Here is a 22054-nt window from a genome sequence, read left to right on the forward strand (position 1 = left end):
AGTAACTGTAGTTATGGTCACACCTGAGGCTATTTCTATGGAGGGAAGAAAAGTATTTTTAAAAGCTCCAGTCAATTATCCCTCACGTGATATCAAATGATTAGGAAGCATCCCACAGCCTCTTCATTAGGAAGCTTTTGTATAGAGCATGGGAAACTCTTGAATCTCAGCACTAGCATTCCTACTGGATAATGAAGGTAGGAAAAGAAAACTCCTTATAATATGCTAAAATTCTCCATTCATAATAAATGAAATGAAGAAGAGCGAGATGGTTTGCAACATTTCACATGCAACTCAGATTTCTAATTCAAAGAAGAGTGTCTTATTAGCTCAAATAGTTAGCAGTTCATGCCTATTTTTGGAAGTTCTGTAGAGGGGGGAACAAAACACTGCCTTTATCTGTCCTGGTGACAAGACCAACTGCACATCATTCTAAATAGAGTGGAAGAGGGAGAGCTACTGCTCAACACATTTGCTATGATTACTTGCACAGGGAGCCAAGTCCTTCTTTGCCAGAAGTCACAAATGGAAGGCAGAAGAGTATTAGTTCCATCTGTCATAGTGAGTAGGATGTCCTTCTCACCAGCTCTCCTGCATAAGCTGATGATCTTTTCTAAATAAAAAAATTATGTATGCATCTATGTATGTATGTATGTATCTATGCATGCAAGTGGAGCTTCACTGAGTAACATCATAACCAAAACAAACCCCTCAAAACAGATCCCTACCCCATAGTGATTACCATTTAGAATTCAGTGATACAGGAGACAGCATGAGGGAAGTAAAGATAAGAGCCAGGCTATCAAGAGATGAATTTATAGAAGGTTGTCCAAGACTACTGGAAGCCAGAAAGTTAAGTAGCCTTACTAAATTACAAGACATTTGCTGTGGATTTATTCAGTTGTGTTGTAGTTTAAAAGATGAAACAGCACAGTTCCCAAGTCCTGACAAGGTCTCTGATTTGCTTTGTCCTGGAACAAAGTACATACACTATAAAATCATCAAACTGTGGAGTCGGAAGGGACTATGAGGGTCATCTAGTCCAACCCAGCAACGCAGGAATCTTTTGCCCAACATAGGGCTTGAACCCATGACCCTGAGTTTAAGTGTCTCATGCTCTAGCAACTGAGCTATCAAACTGAAGGTTGTCCAATTCTGGCACCCTAGTTTACAAAACTATAATTTTGTAATTTCAGATGCTGTATACTGCTCTGTTGTATTTTTTAATGAAAACGTGGGCTATAAATATGTCAATAAATAAAAGATGCAACATATTGCTTTAAGCTTTTGTGGCCAGGTGCTTAGGCCAGCAAATGCTGAACGAACATGGATTCTGTGTGGGGTGGGAGAGAATAGCAGAGCCCCTCTTTCACTTTTTACCACAATGTGCAATACCTAGCTGCTTCTGTGTTAGATCCCTGGTTGGCCAAGGGGGGGGGGGGGCAAACTTTCCTAGGAGCTGCCGTAAAACAGGACTCTGGAACTTGTGACCCGTGAAGCTGAATGCAACCCACCAGCCTTATATGCTGGGGATTGGTAAAATTGGCACAGTGATATAGCTCAGTGGCTGCTCAACTGGGGGTCTTCTTGCCAACCACTCTGCCTGCTGAGGAATCCTGTTCTCCGGCTGGCCTTTCCCTCCATATTTGAGAATACAAACATTGGTCCCATCAAGGCAAAGACTCCAACCACTTTTTGCCTTGCTTATAACAAAGGATGCCTACAACTGGCATGGAATTATGGGAGTTGGCTCCTTTCTGTTGCTTCTCTGAGCTGCTCTTAAGCTAAACAGCAATAATAATTCCTCGGGCTCTCTGAAGCATTCTGGAATCCTGTTCAGCATTACTCTGAACAAGAATTTATAATGCTTCAGAGAGCATGAAACCCCAGGTAAAAATATCAGAAGGAAACAATCTGTGTTAAAAATGCCAATGGGTTTCCTTTCCACCCACCCCTGTCCCAACAGTGGGTGAATGGGAAACCATTGCTTTCTTTTTGCTGCTGCACAGAAGTGACTGACTCTTTTGTGTAAAGCCCCGAAAAGCTCCTGACAGGGATACTAACATGAAGCTGACAACTTAAGTGGTCTGCTAGCCAAATTCAGACAGTTGAATTAGGATCTCTTTCGACATTAGAGAGAGGGGGGGGGGAAGCTTGCATAATTTCAGCTCACACCACACTTTGCATAATCACAGAACCAACACTACGCAAAGCAGGGCAATAATTAATCCTTCCCTAGATTATAGTATTGTGTGGAGCTCTTGCATTCTCTCAGGTCTGGGCTGGGCTGGGCTGCGTGCCTTTGCAAAGGCTGAGTAGCGATCACAGACTCGGCTGCTGAACAAGGTACATCAGACTATACTCCAGAGGCAGCAAAAAGCAAAAGGAGCTCCAGGGACATTAAAAAAGGTAGTTTATCACCCCAATGTGCACATGCCTCTTCTGAGGACCAGGAACCCCACTCCCTACAATGCTATTACTACAACTACTGCTAACTGTGCTAATAAGAAAGTGGGGTGTTGGGGGATGGGGTTTATGGTAGTAATTAGTAATAGTAAATACTGCCTAGAAGGACCCCCAAGCTAATATATAATCATTAAAAAACAATAATACAGGTAAAAGCACCAATTAATAAACACACCAAATAAAAATGAAATGAAATAATTAATTTAAAAAGGGCTCAGAATTTAAATCCCATCAAAAGTCAACTTAAACATGGTCTAGAACTGGTGTTATACAGACTATAAAATTTGTAACAGGCAATAGTCTGGCTGCTGCATTTTGCATCCTGTCCTAGTGGTTGTGCAGTGGGGGGGGGGGGGAATGGCATAGATCCAGAGCCTTTGGAACAAAGATGTGAAGCATGAAGTGCATACGGACATGCCCATTTCCTACCCTCAAATGTTTAATGCCTGAGCATCAGAGCACATGTGGCTGGATACTGCCTCTCTTTAGTAGTCAATCTCTGCTCAAGGGTGCCATTGTGGAACAAAGCTCGTTGGTTTTTCCGAAATAGACATACATATAACAACTAAGTTTTAGTTTTCAGTTGTTGTTTTCAAAAGGAATACTGGTAAAAACAATGCTTACCTTAATGGCTGTCCATGATTTCACAGCTAGACAGCCTTCTGAATTCCACTGCTCAACAGAGAACTTCAATCTGAAGGCACTTTTATCTACATAAAAACAAAACAAAACAGGCATTATTTAAATGTGAAGCAGCACCCAATAAGATTGAAAGCCCCCCCCCCCCGCCATTGACGTCAGTTGATTGATGGGTAGACATGGTTTTAGATAAATGACATTACAAGCCTGCAGGATAGAGGTTCCACATCCCTGCTGCAACAGTTGCATCTGGCGAGAATTCATTTTCAAAACTGAAATTGATTATCTATCTATCATCTATCTATCTCTGTACTCTTCTGTGTCCGCACAGATTTCAGCTGAACATAAAACAGGAAGAGACTTGGATTACAGGGATTTGATTGAGGTCTTTGCTTCCAAGAAGGCTCAGAAAAGTTCATTTCATTAAACAGGGTAGTAGAGAGTTGACCCCTAAACAACTAATCACTCCACCATTGTATATCAATGAACAGGTTTGTCACAAATTCACCATATGTCCTTCCTACCATGATATCAAATAATACACTTTGAGGGAAATGTTTGGTTTTGCTCTTTCTGTTTATATAAGAGTATCACATATGGAGGGGACCCGTTTGTGACTGGTATTCTTGTACTTACAAGTGTAGTGTTGATATAGGATAGTAAGTAATATTCTTTGCTCAGGTTGTAATGAACATTAACCACACCGAATGTATTACGATACATTTTTCCACTATAGTTTCATGTGCAGAATTAAACAAACACTTATGCCTGACTTGCTTTCATACCTTTAAGGAGTTCCAAATGACTCTCTTATCCAGACTCCCACCTCCCAAAAGAACCACGGATGAGGCCCCCACTTAGGTCTGGCCGCCTCCCTCATCCCTTGATCATTTTTGCCTGCCTGCCAGCTTTGGGGCATTTTAGGGCATGTTCTATGGGGCAGGGTTGTCCCACAAGAGGTGACGGTGGCCCACAGCCACTGGGGAAGATGCGAGGGGTCTCTAGCAGAGGGGAGGGGAGGGGTCACTACAGAGGCATTTGTTCCCTGGGTAATGATTCATCCTCATTCCCTTCTAGTGCAATGTGCAGGCAAAACCATGGGAGAACCAATAGAGCCCATTCCTTTCTTCCCAGTAGAAGAGGCTACAATGTTTGGGGCTTTTGATCAGGAGAGAGGAGGACACAATTAAATTTGAGTGACTGTCCTGATCAAGGTCCAAACGATTGTGCATGGTGCATGGAAGCTAGCACCTCTTCCTACAACTGACTCCACTCTCTTTTGACTCCAGCACCTGGATGGGTTTCCCCATAGGTCAGCAGGGTGGGAGTGGGGGGAGGCCCTGATCCAACCCATTACAGTGTATAGCAGGAAATCTGCTGTCATTATACAAAAGGGGACAGATAAAAATCCATTTATTCAAAGCAGTTTACTTTTCAGCCAAAAAAATGGCTTACAAATTATTATTATTATTAATTAAGGTAGTCCCTGCCCTCAGGATTGCAACCCAAAAGACATGACACAAAAGGAAAAAGGGAGGGGGAGGGGGAGGAAAAAAGCAAACTCTGTAACCAGTTCGTGAAGTTGCACATCTTTTAATGGACAACTGGGATGGAAACAGTTCAGGTAGCCTGATGGAATAGCTACTGATGGAAAGGCAACTGTTGAACCACAAAGGCAGCTGGTTTCTCAGCAGAGCTGCCAGAATAACCCTGCTTCCCTTTTCTGCATATGACCAATGTGTTAACAGCTGTTGCCAGCTTACATCATCAAAGTGGAAATTAGGTAAGAAAATACTGAGGGGGACTATTGGCTACTGGGTAATGAGTGGAGAGTGAGACGATCCAACATTTCTGTGGTTTATTTGTACTCCAGTGAAAATTCTGTACAGTCAGAAAGATCCTCCAAAAGTAACTTGCAAGGCCTGACTTTCTGCCTTCCCAGACAACTGGTATAGTCGACCCACAAACCCAGGCAAGAAGGACCCTCGTTTAGTGGATCTCAGTTTAATTGCGGGTGGGGAGAGAGTGCAGGCAAGAAGGACCCTCGTTTAGTGGATCTCAGTTTAATTGCGGGTGGGGAGAGAGTAGAACATTGACATGTGGGTGGAAAACTTAGCATGAAATTGCAGATTCCCAGAGAGGACTGAAGCTGCTGTGCTCCTCCTCCGGTCCTCCTGGTGGTAATAAATAATAAAATAAAAATAAAAATAATTTTTTTTAAAAAAAAAATTATTTATACTCTGCCCATCTGGCTGGGTTCCCCCAGCCACTCTGGGCAGCTTCCAACAAAATATTAAAAATACACACAACCCTAAGCTAAACCATCATCTGGCTTAGTACATACTCCAAAATTGGGTTCATGCTTTGTCTCACACCAGATAAACTTTAAGCTCCAACTAAGGTTCATTCTTCATTTTCAGTTCGTGGTTTGTCCAGATTTAGACAAACTAAGATAACATGCAAGGCTAGTCATGCAGAAGCTTTTGGCCCTTCATATGTTTTTGAACTACAACTCCCATTATCCCTGTCCATTGACCATGCTTACTGGAGCAGAAGGGAGTTGTAGTTCAGCAACACAGGGAGGGCCAAAGGTTCCCAACACCTATGCTAACGCAAGCCACCGGTTAGCTCATAGCAGCATGGCAGAAGCGGGACTGGGGGAGAAGCAAAGCGATCACCATCTCCTTTCTGAGAACTTGCATGCTAAAGTTTGGCTTAGCATTACAGTGGTACCTCGGCTTACAGACACTTCAGGTTACAGACTCCACTAACCCAGAAATAGTACCTTGGGTTAAGAACTTTGCTTCAGGATGAGAACAGAAATCGGGCGGCGGCGGCAGCAGCAGCAGGAGGCCCCATTAGCTAAAGTGGTGCTTCAGGTTAAGAAGAGTTTCAGGTTAAGAACGGACCTCCAGAACGAATTAAGTTCTTAACCCGAGGTACCACTGTACATGCAAACTGAGCCAGAATTACTGAAGCACAGAATTACTGAGACATATTCTGCATGCATTCTCCATCTCTGCGAGCAGACCTCATGGTTATAGCATCAAACCCAACATTTGTACATTAAAAACAACAACAACCCTGGCTTTGTGCTAACATTGATGGAAACCAGCCACAATGACTGTGTTCTACTTCTACAGCCAGAGGCATTATGCCTCTAAATACCAGATCAGGGGAACTGCAGGAGAGGGGAGCTGCTGTTGTGCTCACGTCTCACTTGCAGGCTTCCCACTGACATCTGGTCGGCCACTGTGAGAAAGAAGATGCTGTCCTAGATGTGCCATTGCCTCACCATATGTTCTTCTCTTGCCTAATGAAGAGTTCTGGAGAACTCAAAGACTTGCCACACTTCTGCTGGTTCTAATAAAGATGTTTCCCAACTGCAGATTTCCACATTTTCTATTATGGACCAACATGGGTATCTGCTTAGTACAAACAAACAATGTACATAATGCCATTACTAACATCTGCGCAATGCCTTAGTCTGCTACCTGTTTTTAGATGCAGCCTCAAATTCTTCTTAATGCTGCGGCTTTGTTGTGTATTTTAGTGTTATGTCGTTCACTGCCCTGGCCAGTAATTAGACTTTTGGATGGAGGGTGGTTTCCAAAATTTTAAACAAGCCAAATTTAAAACCAGTTAGTTCTTCATAGAATATCCACCAGTATCCATTACTTCACATAATGCTTCCTTTTCTTTTCTTTTGAGTTTGACTTCCATTCCCTTTCATTAAAGGGAGCCCTGCTGTATCAAATGTCCACCTAGTTCAACTTTGAGGCCAGCCCTACCATTGGACAAAAGCAGACACCTCAAGTAGCAGGTGCTGGGAGGCTGGGAGCCATTCCCCTAGGCTAGCCCGATGCCGTCAGCGTTCAAGTCAGAGTCATCAGCTCGTCAGGTCATGTTATGTACATAGAAGAGGGGGGACCATTTTGTCCTCAGGCGGCAAAGTCTCTTTTGAGCTAGCCCTGCATCCCAGAGGGGCGAGCCAGTTGTCTCCAAGAAGCCCACAAGCATGATTTGAAGACAATAGCCCTCCACCATTGCTGCCCTGCTCAGCAACAGGTTTTCAGCATATACTGATTTTGAACATGGAAGATCCACAGAGCTATCAGCTACTGATACACAATCCTCCATTAACTTGTCCAATCCCCTTTTAAAGCTATCTCAGGTAGCGGCCATCCAACATCCAGTGGCAATGAATTCCACAGATTTTTTTTCCGGTATAAAAACCCACTCCCAATAAAAAGAACCAAGTGTTCTCCGATATCACCTTACGGATACAATTGTATCTCAGGTTACAGACGCTTCAGGTTACAGACTCCGCTAACCCAGAAATAGTACCTCGAGTTAAGAACTTTGCTTCAGGATGAGAACAGAAATTGCACAGCAGCAGTGGGAGGCTCCATTAGCTAAAGTGGTACCTCAGGTTAAGAACAGTTTCAGGTTAAGAACGGACCTCCAGAACAAATTAAGTTCTTATCCCAAGGTACCACTGTACCTGAACGGCGCTGCTGTCCTCATAGCTCAGGGGTGAAGTCTATGATCTTAAAAGGTTAGCAGTATGATGCTGGGAGAATTATTTGGGGTCCGTGCTAATAATAGTGATATGAATGTGCAACCCTTTCCAAATTATCCAGGGTTATAGAGCACAAACACAGAGGATGACTCCTGTAAATAGCACTGTGCATATTCATGTATTGGGTCATGTAACATGAAAGTTTGGCAAACACGCTGAAGAATTTACTATGCTTCTCATGCGGAGCAGCTAGTAGCAGAACAGGCCTGCCCACATTCCCAGTAAGTAGAGGATTCAACTGCAGGAAGTTTTAAGATCTTTTGCTGGGAGATATATTAAGGAACATAAAGGGGGGGGGAAAGGATAGCGAGTATCTGCTGCAGAGCAGGACTACTTACATGACTGCTGTTTGAGATTTGCTTCAAGTGGGAAATCTGCACTGAAACTCTACACTATCTTTACAGGAGTTCCCATCATCACACACTGACCTCTAGTGTACTAAGAAAGAATCAAGCTTACCAGGGAACTTGCAAAAAGCTTGGGAAAACATTTAGGGAGAAGAGGGGCAAGGAGACTGAGGCTGCATTCAGACACCACTTTATTCCTTACCTATTAATTTTCCACATTTTGTGTGATCTTTCACATGACTTAAAAGCCACTTTTGAAAATCTGGTGAAATCTAGTAGATGTTCAGCTCTCATTTCCATGCTAGTTGTTTCCAGGGAAATTTTTTTAAAAAACTATTTGCAGTCCCATTAACTCAAAAAGCACGGGAGTTTTGAATTTTTATTTTCCTGCAGTTTTCAGGTTCATGCCACTGCTGCTAACGTGACAAAATATAGGGTGTTATCATTGCATACAGTTCTTTTCTGCCTTTTTAAAATTTAATGCAACACAGAGGCATATCCATTAGAAAGCCACAGTTCTGTAATAATATAATAATAATTTATTATTTATACCCCGCCCATCTGGCTGGGTTTCCCCAGCCACTCTGGGTGGCTTCCAACAGGAGATTAAAATACAATCATTCATCCAATATTAAAAGCTTCCCTAATCAGGGTTGCCTTCAGATGTCTTCTAAAAGCCCAACAGTTGTTTATTTCTTTGACATCTGATGGGAGGGCGTTCCACAGAGTGGGCGCAACTACCGAGAAGGCCCTCTGCCTGGTTCCCTGTAACTTCGCTTCTCGCAGTGAGGGAACCACCAGAAGGGCCCTCGGAGCTGGAACTCAGTGTCCAGGTTGAACGATGGGGGTGGAAATGCTCCTTCAGGTATACTGGGCTGAGGCCATTTAGGGTTTTAAAGATCAGCACCAACACTTTGAATTGTGCCCAGAAATGTGCTGGAAGCCAATGTAGCTCTTTTAGGAACAGTGTTATGTGGTCTCGGTGGCCACCCCTGAGCTGGCGCATTCTGAATTAGTTGTAGTTCCTGGGTCACCTTCAAAGGCAGCCCCACGTAGAGCACATTGCAGTAGTCCAAGCAGGAGATAACCAGAGTATGCACCACTCTGGCAAGACAGTCCACGGGCAGGTAGGGTCTCAGCCTGCGTACCAGATGGAGCTGGTAGACAGCTGCTCTGGACACAGAATTGACCTGCGCCTCCATGCACAGCTGCACACCTGCTCCTTCAGGGGCACAGTTGCCCCATTCAGGACCAGGGAGTCCCCCAAAAGCAGTACTTCTGCCTTGTCAGGATTCAAACTGAATCTGTTAGCCACCATCCATCCTCTAACCACCTCCAGACACTCACACAGGACCTTCACCGCTTCCACTGGTTCCGATTTAAAAGAGAGGTAGAGCAACAGGTACTGCAGTGTAAAAGGAATGTTGGAAACAGGGACAGAAGCACTAGCACTATAAGAACTATAAAACTTGCACAATAAACCCAATGTCTAACTGAAACCTTAGTGTCTCTTTACAGTGGTCTAGCTCTCCTGGCCCCTGTTAGCACTACAGTGGTACCTCTGGATGCGAACGGGATCCATTCCAGAGCCCCGTTCGCATCCTGAAGCGAACGCAACCCACGTGTGCGGGTCACTATTCGCCGCTTCCACGCATGTGTGTGACACCATTTTGAGTTGCCGCGGAGCGCAACCCAAAAAGGCTTAACCTGAAGCGACTTCAACCCGAGGTATGACTGTACAGCTATTGAAGGGATCACTGAATTGTCTCCCTAATATATTACTTTTGCACTTACACTACAAAACATATTTAAGGGGGTAGGAGACCAAAATAAAACTACTCGTAAAAGGGTGCTAATATCTATCGAGACAAATGGTATCAGGAAGAAAGAGAAACAATTACAGAGAAATTTAAATACTCTAGTATTTATAGAAATGCATTAATACTTCAACATTTGCACACTAATCATTTTCCTACAGTATCTGTGGTGGTGCGTGCAGAAACTGCCTTCTTGAGCGTTGGACTCCACTATGCGTCTTGTCGGCTCAATCCGCCCAAACATGTGTTCACATGCAGGGAAGTCCCTAACGCACTCCTACTGCCACAAGAAATTGCGGCAGCAGCATAACTTTCCAGCTTGCTTCAAGGCAAATGGGTCTTGGACAGGGTAAAAACAACAACAACAGGCCAAGCTTCCATCTACTTCAACCCCCAAATTAAGGCTGTGTTTCTCAGCTGAGCCAACATAAAGATAACTGAAAAGTAGCACCACTGACCCTGTTACTTAATTTACAGGGGTGGCAGCAAGAGCAGCTCCTCTCTGGTCCCATTATCTTGGGGGCAGGGAATAGAAAGAGGAAAACTCTGGTCCTAAACTTCCACTGCCTTGCAGGATATCTTTGGGAGAAGAAAAGGCTAAGGAGTAAACCCTACACAAATCAGCTGGATTGCACCTTGACAGCTGGATTGCACCTTGTACACCTCCTTCAGGCAACTTGTGCAGGCAAGCTGGTGCTAAACGCATTGCTCTGCTTTCCTTTGGACTACACCAGTGAGGCTGAGAAGGGGGGTTCAGCCCAGGACCTCCATACACACTGCCCAGACTTGTTTTGCCCCAGGGTCCTTTGGTGCTGCTAAGTTTGACATCACCCCTGGAGTCATCCTCCATTGTCTCTCAAAACAGACAGATGCCAACAAAAACACTGTGGTGGTGTGGTAAGGATTACACATAATTACTGCAGAGTTTTCAAGCTAGAAGGCTTCTCATGACACTGGGAAACAATGGTTTGTTATTGTCTAAATCTATACATATTGTTCACACAACATAACACTATTGTAATTGTATACGGATTGCTCAGCAGATTGAAACCAATATTTGGGTTAGGGATGGTTCACACATCCTTCATCATCACATGAGGACACATGTGCGGAATGGGCCAACGAAAATAAAACTATTGCAGCTAACACTTTCTAGCTGCCTCAAATGCAAATGTTTTCAATGGAGGCGGTTCACACACTACTCACACGTAGACAAACGTGCACCCTGCACCTCAAAGAATTGGCATGGTGTTTTAGTGAGGACACTTGCACATGCTACATCCAGTTTTACGGCTGGCTTTTAGCTCCTATTAAGACTTCAGCAATACCAGACAACATTGGACAACCCAGCAGAGTTAACCCGAAGGAGTTTAGACGTAGGCAAAGAAGGGAATTGTGAATTATGAACCTGAACTGACAAGGCATCAAGTCAAATGCAACAAGAAGCTGCTTAAAAATGCAAATTGAAATGTTAAAACCCTTTTATCAGCTCCATTAGAAAGTTACTTCAAGGGAACTGGATCCCTTTTCTCCCCACTCTGACCCCAATTAGAAGTTAAAAATGTCTCTCTAAGCAGTATAATGTAGAATTTGATTGTGTCAGAGAAATATTTAAAACGGGGAAGTAGAAGAGGTCTAGATGGACAGCCTGTAATTGAAGCACCAAGCCCAATTAAACAATTTCTCCCCATTGCCCCACCCACAGAACAGGACTTATTCATTATTTCATTAAATGCAAGGATCAGACCCACACATGGGCTTCCTTAGCATTCAATTTGTGTTTCAGAGCCTCTAAAATGAACAGGAAACAATGCACCTTCCAGTCTGCACCAGCATATGAACGAACTGGAACATTTACATTAATTAAACCAGGACTAGCTTTAATAGTCCAGAAATTGTGGACTATTGCTCAGATAATCATGGCTGCTGGCCCTTCATAGGAGTTGCAGTCCACATCCTATCACCTACTCTTGAAGGATTGTGAATAGCCTCACATACTGGGGGTGGGAGATCTGCCCAGTGATGGGCAGATGTGCACCATGGGATGCTCGGGTGGCTTACTTAAAAATGGGGGGGGGGAATCCAAGCTTAAGGCAGAGTAAAAGATGCATATACCATTTCCAAAGTTATAGAAATTTTTCATGCATAATTGGAAGAGCAGAATTTACAGGAGATCCAACCCATAAAAGGATTACAAAACCGAGTGTGAAAAATCTATTCACCCTTCCTCGGTTTTGTAGAGCAAAGATTGCCTGTTCTTTCATAGAAAGTTGTATAAGGACACATTCTATTTTGCTCTATGTACTGTTCTGGTTGTTGCACTTCAAATCTGTGGAGGACAAGGCTATTAAAAGCTACTGGCCATGGTGGCTTTCCAATGTCAGACGCAATACAGCTCTGAATATCAGTTGCACAGAATCGCAAGCAGGGAGAGAGTACTGTTGAGCTCAGGTCCTGGATGTGGTCTTCCATAGTCAGCCATGCTAAGAAAAAGGAGCTAGACTAGACTGGCCTTTGGTCTGAACAAACAGGGCTCATCTCATGTCCTTCTTATGTCCATGAAATAAAATAAAAGAATGCTTTCCCATTTGTAAAAGCTCAGATCTACAAAATTCAATGAATGCCTTCCTTGAACCATGCTGGTCCAGCCCATAAGCCAGTTCCTTTAGAAGCCTTTGTAGATGCTACTGGTTGGCTGTGCTATTAGCTGTATCCATTAAAGATGACAAGCCAGGCAAGTGCAGGCTTCTTAAGCAAAGTGCCACATGCCCACTGCATATTTCTGATCAACAACAGAGAGGCCTCCTTGCAAAGCAGCTATTTGCCAACCATATGGATTTCTTTAAACATATCCATCTGGGTACATCTTGAACACGCTAATAGTAGCAATGCTTCAAAGAGAAGTCTGAAATATAACCGGGGAAACCTAAGCTGACCAAATCAGATGTCAAAAGAGAATGACTTGCAGGAAATGCTCCTGCAAACTTTGCAATCTATCTCCCCTCCCCGTGTTTTTTTTTTTAATTGATCCACAATTTACTATTTTATTCATCCTTTTCTACCTAATTATACAGAAGTTTGTGCAATTCTCTAAACCAGCCTTCCTCAACCGGGTGCCATCCAAATGCTTTGAACTACCATTCCCCTCATCCATTCCCCTCATGCTAGCTGGGGCTTACGGGACTTGAAGTCAAAACACCTGGAGGGGACCAAGCTGGGGAAAGCTGATGGCAAGAATAGGAGCCAAGACAATACGTGCAAGTCTGCTGAGGTCTTCAGACAAGTAGAGCACTTTCTGCAGGAAGAGCAGGCCTAGACCATGTATTTTTATAAACTCAAATGATGTAGAAATTGTTGGCCATCAAAACATACACTCGTCTCCAGTAGATAATTGTGAATATGTGACAGCAAGAACTTGGGAGCATTTGTTTAGACCCAGATGCAGAAATCTGTATACGTGCAAGTTAATCAGAAACATTCAGGAACAACATTGCGGTGACATAAATATATTTTTTGTTGCTGCGTTGTGACAAAAATGGAATGAGGCTTTCTGCATAATTATGAATCGGGGGCTTCACTTCTGAATAAACATGTGCAGAACTGTGCTTCATGGCTTGTAATATCCTGCGCAATGAGAGAGAGAGAGAGAGAGAGAGAGAGAGAGAGAGAGAGGTTTGGAGAGGAGGAAGAACTGGAGAGGGCACAAGTGGAAGTTCCTATGTGGTAAGGGGAATAATTGCAATGCTGCTGAGGAACTAGAGGAGGCACTGGGAGGAATTAGAGAGGGAGGAAAGTTCTGGAGTGGGGTCATACTGTGGTAAATGGTTGAGGGAGGTTTAAAGACAGGTCCAAGGAAGAGAAGCTCTCTCTGTGTGGGACGTTATTATTATAACTGTTTTACTTTATTACACTGGGCTCCTTGAAGAAGAGGAGAAGACATGGAGATGGGGTGAGGGTGAAAATGAGAGTGCAAAGGTACCTGCAGAATAGGATGGTGTAGCTTCTCAGTTTGGAGAAAGGTGTGAGAGGAGGAAGACCTAGGTAACCATGGGGGGTGGAGGTGAAAATAAGGGGACTTTGTAGTTACACTGGGTGGGAAGGGAAAGTTCTAGGGGGTTACCATGGGGGAGTGATGGTGGGGCATCAGTGAGCAGAGTTTCCCCTAGGGATAAACAACAGCCTTCAGATTCCTGCATTTGAAGGGGTTGGACTAGATGACCCTTCGGTCCCTTCCAACTCTAAGATTCTATGAAAACAAAAGAACTCTGCCAGCAGAGCATTATGGCACAAGTTCTGTCGATAACCAGTTAGACAAGTCCTGCAGCTGCATGGTACAGTACGCTGTAACAAATGCTTAGCTGAAAAGGTTCATGCAAATCACCAGCTATGCAAAGATAGGAAACCAACCCAGAGTCAACTGAAAGTGATTTTCTGTTGTTTCAAAGGCAACTGAATAGCACCTATAAAATAAAAATGGCAACCAGACATTTAAACACAAAGGGAGAGGATTCAGTTTGCAAAAATAAATAATAAAAATCAGTTATCTTCCCTTTTCACCTCTTAAGATTTTAATGCATGCTTGCAACACACCTGGCAAATTAGGGGCTGCTCATTCTCCTGTAGCAGCAGGCTATTTCCTACACATGACATTGAATTTTCCCTCTTCCTGAACCAAGTAATCTGTCATTCACAGTAGAGGAACATGATAACCCTTCCCTCCAAGGGTGCGTCTGAGCTATTAAGATTTTTTTAACTCTCTAAATTCTGGTGAATTGACGGGCCAACCAAAAGCAATTTGGATCCATGGAAAAGAAGAAGAAATGGCATGTAGGCTGTTAAAGAGGATTTTGGAGCAGCTCAGCTCCTTTGCCTGTAGCTGCTGATCATGAAGAGATAGTACGAATCTACACAGTGCATGAATCTGAACTTCATACCCATGGATGCACCAGATAAGTGCAATGTATTTGATTACTTCCTTTCATAATGAACTCTCACAGTTCTCTCCATGACCGCAGACAGAAAGAGAAAGTAGTGTCAATTTCATCCTAGTTCTGGCTGAATCAGAGATCAGTTTGAAGCAGCAGGGAATCTGACTCAGCACTTGGGTGTTGGGTGTTAGGAGTGTACCACTGAAAGGCTACTCACTGATCCCACACATGGCCAGACAGTGCTTCTTGCTTGTCTTGATGGAAGACTGTAATGGTTGTGGGCGTGCATATAGAAACTAGCCTACTGCACAGGAGTAAAATGTGCATTCATTGCTTTGCCTGCTTTTGCCTCCGGCCTTGCCCAGTGCTGCCATGTGGCCCCCAGAATGTTGCCCAAAAGGAAATGTGGATCTCTCTCTCTTTCCATATTTACGCAGAGGTAGTCAAATCTTTCAAAAGCTACTAATACAGTGATACCTTGGGTTACATACACTTCAGGTTACATGCGCTTCAGGTTACAGACTCTGCTAACCCAGAAATATTACCTCAGGTTAAGAACTTTGCTTCAGGATGAGAACAGAAATCGTGCTCCGGTGGCGCGGCAGCAGCAGGAGGTCCCATTAGCTAAAGTGGTGCTTCAGGTTAAGAACAGTTTCAGGTTAAGAACAGACCTCCGGAAAGAATTAAGTACTTAACCCGCGGTACTACTGTACCTCAAGTGACAGGACATATATGGTAGATGGCATTTACTACTTTCATATCCTACCTTTCTTCCCTGTTGGAATTCAACACAGTGTGCATAGGGTTCCCATTTAGGGCACAGACAAGCACAGATCTGCTTAGCTTCACCAAGGTTGTTGCACAGCTTTGTATACCTGCAAGGTGCTGACACATCTGCAAGGATTACTGTTTAATAGTTAGGCAATATTGCAGTCGTAAGGCAACAAAAGATCAAATGTCTGTTCTGAAAGCTCGCCTACCCGATAAGCTCAATTGGGAGCAAAGCTGGAGGCCTAAGAGTCCCATCATGGAATGGGCAATGGTAGTCTAAGCCTTTGCCCTCCCCTTCCAACAAGATGAGAGCTTTTGAAAGACATTAGAACTCATTGTACGCAGCAGCCAATGCCTCAATTGCCTGAACACAGCAAGAGCTGAAGAGTTTTTTTCCGTTTTTGTTTCCATATTTATTCCCTAAGTCTGTATTACTGTAACAATCAGAACCAGATTTTCTTTTATGAACATCAGTCTAACTTCCAGATGTGTACGATTCTGATTTATGACCGTTAGCAGTCCAAGTTCTTTGTGCGTGTGCTGTCTTGTTTGCCGGAGGCTTAATCCTCCTCAACCACGCATTCAGCTTTAAGAACCTTGCGCACGCACACACACAAATATTTTTTACAAAGCTGAACTCCAGGGCACAATTATAGCTTGCTACATCTGTGCTAAATGCAAAGGCCTCAAGGAAAACACTGCCTTTTAAAACGGAACTGTCAAAATGAAGTGCCAAGGTGTCTCTGTCTTGCAGCCAAGCTCCAGGGCATCAGGGGAGGAAGCAAGAGATTTTTGCTTTTACACACAAATACTGCAAAGGGTATTAAATTACACCAGAATTACTCCTTATATTGAGAGGATTAGGGCATGGGGCGGGGTAAATTACATGGTGACGGGCGGGGTGGGGATTGTGGCAACTCTCCTCTAGCAATCTCAATTAAGTAATTGCATGTAACACGTGAACTGAAATAATTGCACATTATTTACTTGCTCCCACTTCCTTTGTTGTCTGCCATGTAGAGGATGGTCACAACAGTTTAAAGGTCAACCCAAAAGTAACAATTTCTGATAGCCCTGGTTAGATATAGACCCACCAGCTTTTGCTGCAAAGGTTCGTTTGTGCACATGAAAGCCAAAAGAGGAGTGTCAGGGAAAGGAATATCACTGAAACCCAACATTCAAGGTTCAGTAAATTGTAGTCCTTTAGGTAAGCAAATAGGAGTCTTTGTGTACAGATTTCATATTCCGCTGCTGAAAGGATGTCATGGTGTACTTAAATTACACTACAATCAACTTGTTAGAGCAGCTCAGAAAATCAGCTACACCTAGATGCAATTTATCCAATTTCATTTACGATCTTGTAATTCAGTAACTCAGCTGACCTGCACAAAAGAACATTTTAAAGAAGCTGACAGTGAGCCGTGATGATAGCGTGAATGGCAGTTATCCCAGAAAATGCACTATTATAACCCTCAGGCAGCATCAGTTAACTCAAAACATAACTGCTATAGGAGTAAAAGCTTGTTTACTATGCATATGGAACTCTGGGCTAAAGCATACCGTAGAAAGCATTACTGGATTTTAGAGTTACAATGGATATAAATGATAGCACTTTTCAGGGGGGTGGTAGCCAACCAGACACCCACAGGCACTGTGGTGCCTTCCAAGCCCCCCTGTGAGGCAACTGGGGGGGGCGGGAGAGAGAGGGGGGATTATGTATGCATGTGTAGTTAACCATAATTTGTCCAACGGACAATCACACAAATTATGTCTTGTCTCTCCAAAGCTTTCTTTCCCTTTCCAGCTAATCTTGCTTCATGCCTTTGTAGCTTGGTGACAGTGGAATAGTAAAAAAAGATTAATGAAAGCTTCCAAGTTCAAGCACAGTACTGAGCCATAGGTTAGAACAAACCAAGGTTCATTAGCCAACAACAAACCATGGCTTCATAACATGTTTTATTGACAGTAAACAAACCCTGATTAAGCTGTTGAGCAGAGCTGAACAAACCATACTTTAATAATCCACTGTTTCACATTACATATGGACCAGTAGACAGTTCTCTCTACTACACAGAGAGCAGAACAAAGGTGATGTGCCTCTTTCCCTTGTGCCCTTTACCATCCTGTGTGTGTGTGTGTGTGTGTGTTTACAAGCATAATACCACTTCTCTTATGCTAGCGATTATATGCACAAGGGATGCATGTTCAGAGCTATGCTAGCTCCAGGCAAGTGTCCAAACAAACTCATGCCAAGTATCTAATGGAGGTTAAACTTCAGGCTAAAGAGGCAAGTCAAGGTGATTTAAGTTTAGATGCTGAAGACAGGAGCAACTCTTTTTAAAAACACATTTTTTTCCTGGTTCTTTTGGCCTATGTTCAAACACACAACAAAATCATCCTTCGCATCAATACAGTTTGCAAGGTAGGAATTAACTCAAACCTCATAACCAGAAAGCATATAGGATGAAAATTCACACAGTTGCTCTTGGAAAACTTTCCTTACAACTTCTGCTCTCCACTGGAAACCCTTCCTGCAAAATCTGATGGCACAAATGTATTACACATGCTGACAAACAGTGCTGTGCATTTAAAAATATATCCTCTATTCCTACTGTGGCTGCATACAAAAAAGGGGGGGCATGTTAACCGTTTGCCCAAGAAGCAGGCATTAAGGGCAACATCTTACAAATAATTTCTGCATGCATTTTGCAATGCCTACAGTACAGCCTCTCTTCAAGAGTGTACTAGAAAGAAAATTCAGCCACTGACAGACATGAGATTCAGCTACAATTCTGCACACATTTTGTCTGGTTAGAAGAAACCACACATACCAAAAGCCACAGGCGACGGGCACATTAAAAGCTGCTGTAAGATTACTGTGTATCACATCTCTATACGTTAAAAGGTGGCGGGGGGGGGAGTTCACTTACTCATGCGATATCTACAAAGAGCCCCCTGTGCAAGGCCATCTAAGTTAGTACAGATATAATAGACATTCTGGAAATTATAAACAGCAAAAAGTGGCTGAGAAGGATTTGGGGCAAAACACTGCTTCACTTAGCACGGAACATACTCATTAGGTTGGGAAAGATAGCCAACATGCTGGAAAGAGAGCATTTCAGTTCTTTGATATTACAAACAGCCTGTCAGCTGACCACAAAGTTTCTGGCAAGACTGAAGTACACTGGATTAAAAGTATTGGTTTTCAGCATATCAAGAGCATGCATACATGTCTGTTGCAGAGACAGCAACGTTTAGTCATACAGCTGCCCTGCAAATGGACATTTGGAGGATTTGGAACCAGCAAAATAATTCTCCATTTTTTATCACAAGGAATCATTGTAGTCTGGTACACCACGTAAGTCGTCTTAATATGGGATTAATGAGCAATGGCATACAAAAACTGGTTGAAACATCCTAGTAACCTGGACCAAATGAGGGCCCAGTTATGCAAAAACAAGTTGTGAGGATTTCCTCTAAAGTGACATCCTTGCCAAAACAAAAAACAAAAAAAGGAACGAAAAGAAATCAAAATGGCTCACTAAAATGTGTCTTGGAGAAGTTTGGTGCAGTTTTCAAAAGAACTTATTTCAAATCTTCAGCCTGTTACTTCAGTACACTGGGCTGGCTCGGACACAAGACTAAGACTATGGTTTAGCATTACATGAATAAACCTGCACAAGAATTTGCCTACCAAAGCCTTGAGTTCACACACTTCCCCCTTCCCTTTTGGTGCATCTGCTTTTGCTATATAACTAACCATAGCTCATTGTTATATATGAACTCCGAAAAGCTATAGGCATTATAATGGGTATGGGGTTGCTCGTGCGTAAGTTGCCGCCTCTCCTGGCTATGTTGCCTTGTTAAACCGTTCTGTCTGGACAGCCCTTCCATTCGTGGCTGCCTCAGTCGCTAGCAGAATCCGTCAGTGGGCGTTTCTTAAACCTCTTCCAACATAAAAGTTGTTTGACGCCCAGTCTCCTCCTACTCTCCCTGCGTGGAAGTCTTCTGCGCAGGGAGGGCGTGGGTAGCGGAGGACCCGTGCTCTCCCCGCTGGTGTCCAGTGAAGAGTCCAGGAGCCCTCTCGCCGATTCCCCCATCTGCCCCCCTTTATCCCTGGTGTAACGTTGATTTGCTTCCCCCCTCTGCTGAACTGCCTCTCTCCCTGCTTGGCCCTTCTCCAGCATCATTTGAGAGCCTTCCCTCTGCCTCAGGCTCCGATGTCAGTTCCCTGACAGGCATTGAACAAGACATGGTCATAAACCTAGGAATAAGATTATTCTGACCTCAACATTTCAATTGACACTGGTTTTGTTTACCCTGTGTTTCAAGCAGAGGCAAGCACAAATCCAGGACCAGTATGCCTACGCCTTCAGCAAGATGAAATATATACCTGGATGTTTAGAGTCAAGGAGATATAAAAGTGAAGGTGGGGGGCAGGGAGCAGAAGAGAAGCAGTACTGTTGAAGGCCTGGAACAAATGGCCGGAAGATTCTGCAGAGGGCAACTCTGGTTCCAAGAGGATGAATAAGCAGAGGAAATAGGAGAAGCCTTAGTCTTTGCCCCATTGGAAAGGTGATATCTCTGGAAGGTTATATCAGGTTCTTTCATTCTAGCTAAAATTAAGACCACTGCGTATGTTAAAAAGGGGAAAGGAAATATTGGTGGGGGTGGAAAAAATACATTCAAAAGCCTTTACATTTCTCAAAAACATTAACAAAAGACTTCCCTGTTAGGATAGCCTTTTCCTAAATCTTTATTCCTCCTGTTTTGTAAAATGTGAAGGTTCCACAGGTTCTTCTCCTGTTTCATCCATTTGCTCAAGGTCATGTACATAAGTGAATTTTGTAATGCATTTGCCACTATTAGAGGTACCCAACAGATGTTTTAGACTATGACTCCTATCAGTCACAGCCAGTGGTGTTCTTCAAATGTTTTGAACAACTGTGCTGGCTGGGACTGAAGTGAGCTATAATCCAAAACATCTGGAGGTACCACTGTACTGATTTTTAATTGTATTGTTATTACTTTACTTTCTTATTCTGCATTTTATTGTATCACAATTTGAATTCTATGGAATTATAATGGCTACAACAGCCAGAAAAATGAAGTGATCAGTCAAAACCCTCAGCAATTTTCAAGTGGTCATAGAGGGGGAAAGCTTGGGAACTACTGGACTAAACACACGAGCACATTTTGCATGTTGAAGATATTTATTTATAGCAAGGACATGCGTTAGCTCAGAAATGTTAATTTATTATTGTAATGCCACCAGCACCCTGTTCCTAGAAGGCATGCCATGTTAAAACGATTGCAAAAACCAGTAATCAAATTTGTCCCAGCCCCAAAAGAACACAGCTGAAAGACACCATAGACATAATTAAGGGGAAGGGAAAAGGAGAGGACTAAGAATTTTCCTACCAAAACCTTAGGTCATATATCTATCTAACTTGAAAACTAATTGAGTCTTTGCTCTTAAAAGTTAACATCTTGCCAAGAATTACCGTGACTGGAAGACCAAAGCAGGGATTTTTTTTAAAAAAGAAAAAGAAAAGAAAGAACCTGGGTGGGTTTTCTTAAATTTGTTTACTCAGCTGTCAAACATTCTCTGTAGAGAGTCAGTTTTCTTTTGTATTGTGGGAAATCTTTCTCCTGAACTTTATCCAACCGCTTAAATCTTCATTACTGCTGAACTTAAACCTTGCATGTGTTCCTTCAGCTCTAGACTGTATCCTATCAAGCTTAACCAGTTAAGAAGGATCTGAAAACTGTTTCTAAGAAGCGTTAGGTGTTTTTCAAAATGTATCAAGTAGATGAACCCCTTTCCCCAAAGAAGCTTTGCGCTGAGGTTTCTTTCACAAGTCAGAAGAAGGAATAATTATGAACAGACAGGGGCCAGAAATTATCAGCCTTCAAAGCCTTTCAGAGTTGCGCATAATATAACAAGGAGAAGAGGGGGCCGGAAGTGAGGGAACAGATTCAGAAACGTATTCAAAGGGTTTGCTGCAATATGATTGCAACTAAGAAAGGATATCGAGAAATAATAATAGTAGTGTGTGTGGTCAGCAATGAAAAACTGTTGAGAGACTAAACTAGCTTTTGAAGTGCAGAAAATTGTTCCAATGCTAGACAGGGCCATCCTAAGGCACTCTGCTGTCTGAGAAGAAAGGTAAGATGGCGTTCCTCTCCCTACCAGGTACAGAAGCTGGCAGCTGAATTTTACTTTAACACTGGTAATGGCACAGCATCTTCCACTGCACCAGAGGGATGGGAAATGGCTTACAAGGGTCAGGGCAGGTCATGTGAAATAGAGAGCTCTGTCCTTTGAGGGGGTTGGCCAAAGGGGATTCGTGAGGAATGGCTGGTGGGTTGCCCCTAAAGCCCCCATCATAAGCCTCCCAAGGCAACCAACTCGGGTCTTCCAGATGTTGCTGAACAACAACTCCCACCAACCCCAGCAATGGCCAGCAATGATGGGAGTTGTAGTTCAAAGGTTCCCCATAC

General features: G+C 43.2%; 1 protein-coding gene across 2 annotated transcripts in view; it reads right to left on the reverse strand.

Moving 5' to 3' along the window:
- The window catches only part of SVIL (supervillin), a 143991-nt gene that overhangs the window by 105116 nt on the left and 16821 nt on the right, over positions 1-22054 (reverse strand). For both annotated transcript variants that reach the window (XM_080975248.1, XM_080975249.1), the window contains exon 2: positions 3091-3176. The gene's annotated coding sequence lies outside the window, so the exon portion shown is untranslated. The remainder of the gene's footprint in view (positions 1-3090; positions 3177-22054) is intronic.

This window comes from Podarcis pityusensis (genome assembly GCF_964106645.2).
Source record: "Podarcis pityusensis genome assembly, chromosome: 12".
NCBI lineage: Eukaryota > Metazoa > Chordata > Lepidosauria > Squamata > Lacertidae > Podarcis > Podarcis pityusensis.